Below are 14172 nucleotides of genomic sequence, written 5' to 3' on the forward strand. Positions count from 1 at the left end.
TTACAGGGTCCGGCAATAAAACCTTCCTCATATTTATAGGTTGTCACAGAAAAAGTAAATATGATAGCAAAAAATTACTTTTATTTATGAAAAATACATATTTTGCCATTTTGGATTATTTGGTTTTAAAAATTATATCTGCTAAATGATGTCCTCCATTGTTGACACATTGACGAAGTCTGTCAAAAAGTTTTCTGTACATCTTGATGTCATTTCTCTCGGAATGGCTGCCACTTCTTGGGTAATGGCCTCTTAAAGTGCTTCCAGTGTTGTAGGACGATGTTTGTACACTAGAGCCTTTAAATGGCCCCAAAGAAAAAAATTAAAAGGCAGTAAATCGGGCGACCTCGAGGAGCACGCAATGTCTTGTCGCAAAGAGACGAGATGAACAGGAACCAACTCGCGCAACATTTCCATAGAATGCCGAGAGGTGTGTGATATTGCTCCGTCTTGCTGGAACGACAGTTCTTGATCTTCATGATCTGCAATAAACTGTTTTAGCCTAGGATGGAGGAAGGTCTCTAGCATATGAAAATAACAGTTTTTTCATGTGAGCGAACTTTTAACAATATTGCCACACTTCATATGGTCCCCACACAAAACATTCAGCAATGGCGCACCAAACTGTCACCTGAGGGTTGTGTAGTGATCACTGATGAATTTCTGGAGGGTTTTCTGCAGCCCAGTAGTGGAAATTCTGTTTGTTTACAGTTCGTGATAAGTGGAAATGGGTCTCATCCAAATAAATAAACAAAGCACCAGGTGGAAAGTTTGTTTCAAAGAATTTCCTCACATGCACCTCTGCACATTTCAAAATCTCTTTCACTTAATTCCTGGGTAACCATCATTTTGAAGGAGTGTATATGAAGTTCTCTATGAAGAATTCTTCTTAACACTCCTCATAAATAATCCCAGGGCAGCTGCATTTTTAAGTGCTGAATGCACTGGTGACTGTTGCACACACACTCCCACATGTGCCACATTTTCCGGCGCTGTTGCAGTCCAAGGACGGCCAGTAGGTTTACTTTTCAGTGCTGAGCCCGTCTTTCTAAAGTTTGATACCCACAATTAAATAGCTTTTCTACCCGGGACACAATCATGTCGGCCAAGTTCGAATCATCTCCAAAACGCTTACTGAGTTCTATTCACAGAACCACTGTTACAAATAAATTCCTCCACAACAAACATGTGATGCCCACCAAGCCACACCATGGTGCAGACTGAAAATGGCACATACACCACTTTCAAACAAAACACACTCCACATCAGTATCCTCACATCATCTTTGTTCATTAAAATCATGCTGTAGCAAGAAAACAGTATTGAATGCATATCATGCGTACTTTCATTTTCGTCTTAGATATGGGGTCACCTTCTGGGAAAACTTTAAAGCAGCTAATAGCACTTTTAAACTACAAAAAAGGGCCATTAGAATCTTGTTTGGGTGCAAGCCTAGAGACTCTTGTAAACCCCTGTTTAAGAAATTTGGTATTCCTCTATTACCATGTGTATACATTATGGAAACCCTTTTGTTCTTTAAATTAAATGTAATAGGCAAGGACCGGAGACTGCAAAAACACTGTGATATACATGAGCACTTTACCAGACAAAACAGAAACTTACATATGACTCAAATCAGCACAGCACTGTGCCAAAAAGGTACTTTTCACATGGGAGTTAAGCTTTATAACAAACTTCCTGAAAACATAAAAGCTATCACTGAGGTCAATACATTTGGAAAATCTCTAAAGTCATATTTACAGCGTCACTGCTTTTACTCCATTGAAGAATATTTAAATTTATGAAATGTGTTATATAAATACTTACGTGTAAAGTGTATTATTGTAACCTTAAATATGTATGCCTTGTAATGACTTTCAGCCTGTATATTTATAACTTGACTTGTCCAATGTCTTATGCATAAGCTGCTATGTAGACAACAGGACCAATAAAAATACAATACAATACACACTGTCTATGTCAAATGCATGAGATTTTATTGCCACACCCTTTACTACTCGTTAACCATCATTCAGTGGATTCGTAACTAGACCAGTGTTCACAGCTAGAAGTGCGAGCGAACTTTTCACAATATTGCCATGCTTCATCTTCACACTAAAGTTAGTAGTTTAATAATTCCTTTAATCAACTATTGTTAAGTGATTTACAATTTCTGTCCAAACCCTGTGAAAAAGCTGTTTAGTTATTGTGTGCTAGCAAGCCACCTCAGTAACGGCAATTACTTTTGGAGGTAGGAGATTCTCTTTCTGCCACACTTATGTTAGACACCATGTGTATTTCATGAACATGACAAGTTTCTTAAGTGGAGAGGAGAAAAGGATAGGTTGTGGGAGTATAAAAATGAAGAGCAGGTCACTCAGACCCCAGGATGAGAGAGAACCACTTAGTAAGGACAAGGGGAGGCACCCTATCCTCTCCTTGACAAGGGAACTATAAGCTTCTAAAGCTAGAGGCTAGAATAGTGTCCACTTTTACTTGTTTGTGTGTGTGTGTGTGTGTGTGTGTCTGTCTGCAATACTACACATTTGCCTCTAAAATGTAATTCTGACCAGCAATCCTGTCCAATAATTTTTATTAGTTTTCTCTGTTGATTCTTCCTTTGATACTACTAGGAGTAAAAGACTATTGCTGTGATAATCTGACCACACCAAAAAATCAATAAGGAAAGAAGAATAACTGGATGCTGAGTGAAAAGGAATTTAATGGTGATGTCTTTGTCCATTGATTAAAGTTAATGGAGGTGTATTGATGGAGTTAAAGGGACCAAACAATATTGTCATCAGTCCCTCAATTGCCTGTGTGTCAAGCTGGGAATAGTCTCCAGAGGCAAAGGACTCAAAAGACAAATCCTGACTTTATACAAAAATCAACAAAACCAAGAGTTACAAGCAAATAGAAGTGAGAGAGGGGTAAAAGGGTGAAGGTGAGAAAGCTGCCCCACACAACACGGACAATGTTGACAAAATCTTAGGAGAGAGAACAATGATGGTGAGACAATAAACCGACAACAGATGTAAAAGAAGAATTGAAAAGGTGAGAAGGGCAGGGGCCAGGCTGAAACACCGAACAAGGGCAGGCATGGGGACCTATGGGTTGGAGCAGGAGACAGGGCACCCCTCCAATCCCTCAAGCGGCTGACACGGCTGATGTGCCCCATGTCACAGTGAAGTGTAACAATCTGCTTTCACAGGTAAAATGTAAAATGAGATGAGCCACTTCGGCATCATCCGCTAGCATGAGAGGCTCTATGTCAGTAATTTTAAGGTTTCGCTGTCAGGTGGTCTAATTAGGGCAATCCAGTAGGATGTGGGCAGTTGTCAGACAGGCACCACACTGCCAGTGGGGTGGATCCTCATGTTGTAGGATGTGGTTATGGTTCAGCCATGTGTGGCCGGTGCAAAGCTGACTGAGAATAGTAGATTCCCTGCGAGACAAATGAAGGGAAGACTGCCACATTTGCGGCACACTAATCCACGTTGCAAACCTCCAACAACTGACGACATAGAATCGACCAAGGTCTGGTTCCTGTATCCTCACCTCCAAAATCAGCATCCTGGCAGCCAACTGGGCCATCCGGATCAGCATGTTCATTTCCTGGGTTCCCAATATATCTGGGGTCCAGATTAAAACAACCGACTGACCAGCATGGTGGAAGTCACATAGGAGATCCCAGGTCACAACCAGTTGAGTTACAGTCACTTAAGGAGATGTCACTCACACTAGTATTCTACTTTAACTCCTGGGTGCAAATTGGAAAAGCTATTTTTTTCCCAGTGATGGCACATATGGTGAGAGGTAGGTGGGCTGTATGGTGAGGAGGCAGCCCTCATTTCTCCAATTAAGGAGAAATGTAAAGCTAGGTTTATTGCTGAGGCCATAGTAAGAGAGATACTGATTTAATGGAGAAGAAAAATAAACTTTAAGGTTTGCTGATGACGCTGTCATTCTGTCAGAGATGGCAAAGGATTTGGAAGAACAGATGAGTGAAACGGATACTGTCTTGTAAATAGATTATAAAATAAACATCAACCTTCTGACAGCATTCATTTTACACAGAAACAAGTATTTTAACATGTTTTCAACTTTTATGACTTACGAGGGCGGTTCAGAAAGTAACCTCCGATCGGTCACAGTGCGGGTTGTGGGGGGAGTAGCGATGCCATCTGTGCGTTCACGCACTCAACAGATCAGTCGGCATCAAGCCGTGGTCGAGTGAACGTCGTACCTGCGCTAGTTTAGTTTTTGTGGCAGTTTGAAATGTGTGCTGCAATAGAAAACCCCGCCAAATGTGAAGTGCGTGCTGTCATAAGGTTTTTTACAGCCAAAGGATATTCTGCAGCAGCTATTCATCGTGAGCTTTGTGCCGTGTACGGACCAAGAGTTATGAGTGAAGGAGTTGTCCGTGAATGGGTACGTTTATTTAAAAGTGGACGAGAAAACGTTCATGATGAAGAGAGGAGTGGTAGACCATCATTGGTGACTGACGAACTCGTTCAGACAGTTGATGCAAAAGTTCGTGAAAATCGACGTTTCTCAATGTCGGAGTTGTCTACTGGTTTTCCACAGATTTCTAAGACTCTCTTGTACGAGATAGTGACAGCAAGATTGGGTTACCGTAAGTTCTGTGAACGATGGGTGCCCAAAATTCTTACTGACCACCACAAAACTCAAAGAATGGCCTCTGCATTAGACTTTCTGTCACGTTATGAGGACGAAGGAGAACCATTGTTAAACAGAATCGTGACCGGTGACGAAACCTGGATTAAGTACGTGAACCCTGAGACAAAAGAACAATCAAAGATGTGGGCACATTCAAATTCGCCTACCAAACCAAGAAAAGCCTCGCAAGATTTTTCTGCCAGAAAACTGATGGCAACGGTGTTTTGGGATGCCAAAGGGGTGTTGTTGGTTGAATTCATGGAACGTGGTACGACCATTAATCAAGACGTGTACTGTGAAACAATAAAAAAGTTACGACGGGCTATACAGAACAAACGCCATGGTATGCTGACTTCCGGTATCGTTTTTTTGCACGATAACGCCCGTCCTCACTCTGCTCGCAGAACAACGGCCCTTCTTGAGTCCTTCAAGTGGGACGTTATCAACCATCCACCTTACAGCCCAGACCTGGCGCCAAGTGATTATCACCTCTTCATGCATTTGAAGAAATGGCTCGGGTCACAGCGGTTTGATGACGACGAAGAGCTCAAAGATGCGGTCACAGGCTGGCTCCAGGCACAAGCGGGTGATTTTTATGCAGAAGGAATTTCAAAGCTTGTGAAGAGATACGATAAGTGCCTCAATCGCTATGGAGACTATGTAGAAAAATAGTGCAAAGATGTAGTTCTAAGATGTATATATTAAAATATTTTTATTTAACTTGGTGTATTATTTTAAATCAACCGGAGGTTACTTTCTGAACGGCCCTCGTATAATGTATGAGGGCATGTGGCACAATTCATTTAAAACAATTATTTATATCTCATTTTGTATATAAGAACAGTTATTAGTAAACAAACAACCGCAGTATCATAGTTATGATAGGAGCATGAAACAACTACATAATAAAGCCATCACATTTAAAAGAATTTGTACTTCAGTATTTATTGCAACATTCTAAAATGCCATCTCAGAGAGAACATTAAATCTGAAATGACAAAACAAAACTAGGATAAAAAACAATTTACAATAAAATATTTTAATAATTATTAAATATTTAAATGTGCAAAGATCATAGGCTGTGCCAGTGCCTTTTGACAGCATTCATTTTACATGGAAACAAGTATTTTAACATGTTTTCGAACTTTTATGTTTTATAACATACTAGAGCATGTGGCACAATTCATTTAAAACAATTATTTATATCTCATTTTTATATAAGAACAGTTAGTAAACAAACAATACATTGTTAATTTTTAATTTTACAACAACATATAATCACAAAAATTGCACAATAAAAGCCTAATGCGAATAGATTCAGAATAGTTGTGAATTTAAAGAACAGTTTTCCTGCATGATTTGATATACAGTCATATTGCAGAAACTGTTGAGAGCAGTGTAACAGAGAGGATATTTCTTTGATAAATGCATTCATACAAAATTCAGTCTTTAAAATCTCTAGAAAGAATACAGAGAACTATAAAGCGTTCTTTTCATAATCATTAAGTAACACACTCTCTCAGATTTAAGCATCAATAATATACAAAAGCTCAAAAGATACTTCAACTGCAAAAGTTAGTAATAAAAATTATTAACATTTCCACAACAGGTATTTAAGAAACTGCCTGTCACACATTCCATGTCACAGCTACAAGTCAAACTCTTTCAGAGAGAAAACAGAAACATATTTATAACAGAAGGAAAATTGGGTTTAATATCCCGTTCAAGACGAGGTCGTTATATACAAAGCACGAGCTTGGATGGGTCAAGGGTGAGGAAGGAACTGGCTCTGTCATTTTCAAAGAAAACATCGCAGTATTTGACTTCAACAGTTCAGGCAAACCATGGAAAACTTTTCAAAAACAGCCTTGTTACAAGAAAAACAAAATGGCTAATATATAATTCCCTAGTCCACCCAGTTATCACATATGGGTCAGAGGTATGGACATTGACAGAACACGATAAAAATGCACTAAGAACCATTGAGCAGAAAATACTATGCAAAATTGATGGGCCAATAAGGGAGGAAGAAGGCTGGAGAATACGATACAATGCCGAATTATAAGAGTTAATACAAGGCAGGGACATAGTAAAATTTGTGAAATCACAGGGAATACGATGGCTAGGACACTTGGAGAGAATGGAAGGGGATAGAATTCCAAAGAAAATTATGAAATGTGTGATTCATTCAGCTACGCGAAAAGGGAGGCCTAGAAGAAGATGGATCGACGAGGTAATAATGGATATCACCAGTATGGGAATCCAGGGGTGGCAAAGAGCAGCAAATAACCAAGAAGTGTGGAGGAAGATTGTTGAAGAAGCCAAGGCTCACCAAGGGCTGTAGTGCTACTGAAGAAGAAGAAGATGGAAAACCTAAATCTGGATGGCCAAATTGAGATTTGAACCCTGCACCTCTTGAGTGTAAGTCCAGTGCATTAATAAACACTGCTCCATTCCACTCACATTTGCAGCAGTCCACTAGACCAGTACCAGTTAAAAACAACCTTACCACATCCATTAGTAAAGTGACTGAACAGAGTAAACAATTACAGGCACAACCAATAAGCTGTGTGACTGAATACAACATAGTCGCAGCTGTTTTTAACTAAATGGTTATTTCTTTCTATAGTGGAATGTACACCTGTATGAAACTTCTTGACAGAGTAAACAACAGTCAAGTCAATGAAAGTGATGTGGCTCACCTTGTCTAAAAAATCTGTCTACTGGATGAGGACTCAAACCTGGATATGTATCATGTAGAATGTAAGGATAGCCCAGTACGCTTAAGTGCATTGACTTTAAAAAGTAAGGATATGGGTGTGACTTCCAGTTAATACTTGGCCAAGTGTCTACTCAGGAACAACTTTCTCCATGTTAAGAGAAACCACAGGTATTCCCATTCTGCTCACTTGAGACCCTCTACTACAGACACATGAGTTGCAACGAAAAAAATAATGTTTCAAAAATCATTGATCCATTATACACCATTACATAACACGTGCTCCATGCCACAACACACAATGACCCAGTATAGTCACATATATGAGAGGGGGATCCAAAAGCAGTTGGAATCATAAAGCTGCACATAGAATACTTGTAGTAACAGGCTACACCATGGGAGGCTGCTGTAGAACCTCTCCAGAGTCATTCTGTCGAGCAATGTCACTCGAAAACGACAAGAGTGATCCCTGGAGCATTTTTCTGTGTGCCATCTGTAGTGAATCATGACATGAAGAAATATGCAGCTGTGAAGTTTTGTTTCATACTCAACAAAAATGCAGCAGAAAATGCTGTGAGGATGCAAACAGCATCTTAGTGGAACTCGAGTGTACGAATAGCTTTTTTGTCTTAAAATCGGGGAAATGGCCACTGAAAGTCAGCTCCATTTTGATCAACTGCTTGAACCAAGGAACACATTGGCAAAATCTGTAATCTCATCAATGAAGACTGACACAGGAGGATTGGCAAACTATAAGACTTATACGGGTTGGTGTGGAGCACAATTCAGCACATTTTGAACATCGATTTGAAAATGTGAACAATGACAGCGGAAAACTGTGTCCAGAGTTCTCGCCAGCAATCAAAGGGACCAGCGTGTTGAAGTCTTTCATACAATGAAGGATGTATTCAAAGAAGATCCAAGTTTTTCAACAAAATCATCACAGGTGATGAGAGACGGTGCAATAGGTATGATCCAGAAAGTAAACAACAGTCAAGTTAATGGAAGTGGCCTGGCTCGCCTTGTCTATAAAAAGTTAGTCAGGTGAAATGAAATCTGAAGACAATGTGTGTGGTGTTTTCGTTGTGTGTGTGTGTGGGGGGGGGGGGTGTTCATCAAAAGAACTGTACACACAGAATTCATCCCTCAACAGCAGACCGTGAACTGACAATTCTATTTACAGATTATGAAAAGTTTGCACACAAATTTAGTTGAAAACATGATTTTGTGAAATTGCTAGCGGTTCCTGCATCATAACAACACTACTGAACACATGGGTCTTTGAGTGTGTTTATGCTGCCACCTCACTTTTCACTGGCATGGCCAAGAGAGTCTTACTGGCCCATTTAACCTGCTCCATTGCTACTTGCCCTGCCAACTGCTACATCCCTCACTAGGTGATGAGATCGAGAAGGTTTGTGCATATCGCCACATGCCCTGAAACTGGAGCTGTGACTGGCTGCTTCAAGGTCTCTCCAGCAGTCCCATGTTTGACTCTGCTAGCTATGTGAACAGGTGAAGGGTAGTTACTCTCATAGAGCAGTGAGGATGAGCATCATAAATGTAACAAGGCTCCTGGTGAGTAGCGAGATGTGGTGCGTCAATAACGAGGCAATAACATAAACATACCCTTAGTGTCTGCCTGTTTTTGTCCTCAACAAAACAGTTCCGTATCCGACACACCCTGTTTGCTAGATTTAGCCCCTGCAACTTCTTCCTCTTCACCAAAGTGAGAAAGAACTCAGAGGGAAAGCATTTTGCCAAATGTTGACAACATAAAATACAGTTGTGACAGTGCTAGCAGGTATCAGAGAGGACAAATTTAACAAATGCTTCCAACATTGGAATGAACATTTGGACAAGTGCATTGGTGCTAATGGAGAGTACTTTGAAGGAAATTAAAGTTGTGTTTGGGAAAAAACATGTTTTTTTTAATAAAGAAAATCTGCATATTTTTAGATCCTCCTCATCAATGAGAATAAAAACAAAGACAGAGAAAACATCAAATGCCTACACAGAGGAACAGCAAACAAATCTGCCCCAATGCTCCCTCTCACTAGACAGAAAGAAAGGACAAATAACAGAACCATAGGAGAGACTGTGCAGTTAAGAAAACAGCTTCAAAACAAAAGGTTGTAATGTGGCAATATTTTCAGTCACACTGCTGTCTTTGCTGTCTATGTGATGTAAGGTAAAACATTTACTTGTAAAACACATTAAATGAAATTTTGCCTACTATAATTTGGAAATAATTATATAATGTTTCATGTTGAAAGAGTTGAGATTGAAGCAAAATGGCTTTGTCTGTTCATTTGGGAGCAGACAGTTGCCATATCCATCAGAGAACCACATTTTGGCAACGACCAATCACAATGAAAAGATACTGTCATTTTGTTCTCATTCCATGTGATCTTTATTTAATCATTGTGTAACAGTAAAACATAAAAAAGAATACTGTGAATGACTTGTAAGAAACATGTTGTACTGATTAGTTGCCATTTCTGTCTGTTACCAGAGTCCATGTAATGTTGACAACGAAAGCAACACAGTTGTAACCGTGAATTTAAACTAACCAAAACTGACAATAAATATTTTATTGGGGCAGTGAAAAAATAAACTATGTTGCCTGAAGAACTTATTTGTCATATTTTCCAGTACTCTTGGAGACGTATACAAGGAAAAAATTAAATAACGATATTATTATTGTGTTACTAGGTGTATAAACCAAAGGGCTAGTCTTCAGGATATGGTGGAAATATCTGCCATCTAAAACACTGACAAGATTTTGAATATTATAAATTTTAACAAAAGGGAAAAGAGGAGTGATATCCTGATGATGAATCTACCGTGCACTACAAAAAAAAATTTAATAAAGTTATGAAGTCAAGCAATATCTCAGACACTTCATGTAAAATACATTGCTATTAGCAATTTAGCAACAGCATAAACAAAAAATTAAAAACAGTTATCCTATATCACTATATCGATTGCCACGTTCCCTGGATACTTACAAAGCAATCTTTTCTCCTAAAAGAACCGGAATGAAAAGTGTAAATTACATAGTGTGATATTGATGTTACACTTGTATGAGGCTACATAGCAGCATAGTATACCAGGGCAAGCTGACAACTTGTGCCAGCTACATAAAATAATATTTCAAGATGCTCATCCCAGTTGAAAAGCAGCAGAGGCACACCAGTCTCTAATATTTTGTCGACAATGAGGTCATTCGAGACAAAACACAAACTTGGATACTGGAAGGATGGAGCAGGAAATCGACTGCGTCCTTTTCGAAGTGGTCATCCCAACATTTGCCTCAGCTGATTTGGGGAAACCCCAGAAAATCTAAATCTTGGTGACCAGACAGGGACTTAAACTTCTGTCTTCTAAATATGAGCCCACAGTCTAACTTGCTTTAACCCATTCATGATACCATGGGAATCCTACATCCTGAAAGCCAGATGGCTAGTTGAGTCCCAGTCCTCCTGAATGCTAGTACAATGTCTCGAACACATGTCATTTCATTAAGTTCTTCCAAACTGATGAAATGGCCAGTGTTGTAGGACAAAATATCTTTCAGGGAAATTGAGACAATCTTAACAAATGCAGACATTCATGCAGACAGAGTACATTGCTTAGGAAGAAGAGAGTAGAGCACCAGATAAGCTTACATCCCAACCAAACTGTACAAGGGACAATCAGTAATTAAAGAGACAAATTGATGAAGAAGAAAAACAATTTGCAAAAGTTTTGTACTTTCATAACTTTAGGCTGGATTCACTGGGATGAGCTTTGAGAACAGCTGATGGATAAAAAATATTTTGTTTATAGCCTCAATTTGGCATATAATGATGGTGTGTCCAGTTGTAATTTCAACATCAGTCGAACAATGTTCTGTGATCCATTTTCTGCTTCCAGAAGGCGAAAAACCAGCTAAAATCTTTTCCTGAATGATTTTACAGTATTGTGAAAGTTGTATGAACCACAGAAATTTTTAGAAGCCAGTAGAACAGTTCAAAAACGGTCCAACCTCAGTGATTGAAGAGCAAACTCTTTATCAGCCAGTTGAAGTGTCAACTACTTCACATGAAACCTGTACTGATGACATTAGTAATGAAGTTGAACATATGGCAGAAACAGTTGCAGTAAGTGGTACCACAGTTCACAACATTATTGGTAACAAGCCCAAGTACAGCAAAACAAATATGCATGGTGAGTCCCGAAAGAGTTAATGCAACAACGTAAGGAAGCAAGATTCAAAATGTGTAGACTTGACAGAACACTATGCAGGTGAAGGTGACCCTTTCGAAACAAGATTGTAATGTGCTATGAAGCTTGGCTTACCCATTTTGAAACAAGAGTCCAAATGTAAAGCATGGAAGGAAAACACACCAGCTCACCTGTCTGAAAGAAATATAGAATGCAAGAACCAGTGGGAAAAGTTATGTTGACCATCATTTGGGATGCCCCCAGTGTCATCTTTTGTGATTATTTGGAAGATGAGCATACAATAAACAGCACCTACTACTCAGACATGCTGATGAACAAAGTAAAGCCAGCATTGAGAGAAAAATGCCATCGATCTCATAAAGAAAAGACTTGAGCTTGCTACGTGACATTGCTCGCCCTCACACTGCACAGTTGACCAAAAAAACCATAAAAAATTTGGTCCATATTTGACTCCTTCAGATTTCCATTTCTCTGGATCACTTGAGGATGTATTATGCAGAAAAAAGTTCACCAACAATATGGAGATCAACGATTTTGTGGGAAAAGTGGCTCAAACCACAAGACAAATTCTTCTTTGGAGCAGGTTAAAAAAAAATAAAAATAAAACTAGTTCATCACTGGGACAAGAATATTAATATTAGTGGGGATTATGTTGAGAAGTCTAATTTTGTAAAAATAGTTTTCTGCATCAATTTGTCTCTTCAGTTATTGAATGTCCCTCATAACTTTCCAATTGTGATATAAAAGGTAGAATATTCATCATAACAAATCATAAAATAGTAAGTGGTGAAAGTATTCCATCATTTTTTTCCTTCTCAAGCGATAGCATACTTGAATTTAAGAAAGGTAGGGACAAAAAAAGTAAATGTTCCTACACTCCATTATCAAAAGATAATTTGTGATGACAATATACAATACAATGGGCAGACAGGTCAAACATTTAAAACTTGCTTTAATGAATCTATTTAAACAAAAAATAAAACTGCACTAGACACAAATTTGTCAATACACACCCACAGAATCACAGTCATAAGAAGGTAATATGGATATTTCACATAGAGCCAACAAAGAGTGCTATCTCTATGTGCTAGATGAACTGCATGTATATATACTGCCAAAATAAAGGAACAGACAAGATTCTGAATGAGAAAAAAATTCCACAACGGTTACTTCAACATTTATGATGATGATCTCTGGTAAATCTAGGAAGTGTGCTTTTTACTCATTGTACCACCATGTCGTGCAAATGACTGTGGATGAATAGAGAACAATGTACAAAGCTGTCTGCAGCAAGTATAAACATATATAGTTCTTCATGCTTTTCTGGTGGTTTGCTGATATTATTGAGTTGTTGGGTGCACTGTCAGATATTGTCACCTTTCTTGATCAATATTTTGGTGACATGACTTTTTGCCTTCCTCATATGCTACCTGACACTGGTCCAATGACTAAAGTAACTGAAACCAATGACCTTTTATGATTCATATGTAAAAAGTATTTATCCTAAATAAACATGGAAAGGAAGGGAGGAAGATTAGAGTCTAACAAAATCAAGCTCATCAGAGACAGAGCAAAGCTCAGATTATTTCAAGGATGAGAAAGGAAATCAGCTGTGCCCTTTCAAAGGAACCATCCTGTTATTTGTGTGGAGCGACTTAGGGAAATCACAGCAAACCTAAATCAGGACTGTCAGATGTGGATATGGATTGTCATCCTCCCGAATGTGAATCCAGTGTGGTAACCACTGTGCCACCTCACTTGGTACAGAAATGTCCAACCATGTGCAGTAGGCTATGTGACAGTACAAAACTTCATACTTTTCTTTTCCCCTCTCATTGCCATCAGTAACAAATGAAACACTGTGCTCTACAAGGACTCATAGTCACCCAAACAAAAACAGTTATTTCTGACAAACTGAATAAGTGACACTAACAAGGAACACTTGTTCCACAACATAAGCCAAAGAAAATAGTAATGCTGCTTAAATGCTGTATAGATGAGTCAAACAATGCAGTATGACAACAAAACAAATAAGCTAATAAAAATTGCACAACTGTTTAGAACACAACGGCTTAAAATTATACTCTAAGACAACAGCAGTAGACAAAATTTATCATATATATATACTTCAAATACATTGAATGGTACATAACAACAAATATTTGAGAGATTGTATAACTATCAACATTTTGCAATATCAATTTTTGTTCAGATCTAATAATTTTTCTGTTACCAGAAACAGCACATGTGACATACTAGTATTTTACTGAATTTTATTATTATTGCTTATTTGACATGGAATTAGCACTACATTATTTTATTCTCCCTAATACATACAGGACTCTTTAAGACTTCAATATTATCAACTGATACACTAAACTCCACTATCAATAGAGGTCAAAACAAAAATTGCAGTTTTCAAAACTGAGCAATATACTTCAGACAGGAAGCTGTATGATCTTAAATCTCATCTTTTTTATCATTATTCTTTCTCAGTCACCATTACTATGGATGTAATGAGCTTAATTAATTTGACAGTCATT

This window comes from Schistocerca nitens, chromosome 10 (genome assembly GCF_023898315.1).
Source record: "Schistocerca nitens isolate TAMUIC-IGC-003100 chromosome 10, iqSchNite1.1, whole genome shotgun sequence".
NCBI lineage: Eukaryota > Metazoa > Arthropoda > Insecta > Orthoptera > Acrididae > Schistocerca > Schistocerca nitens.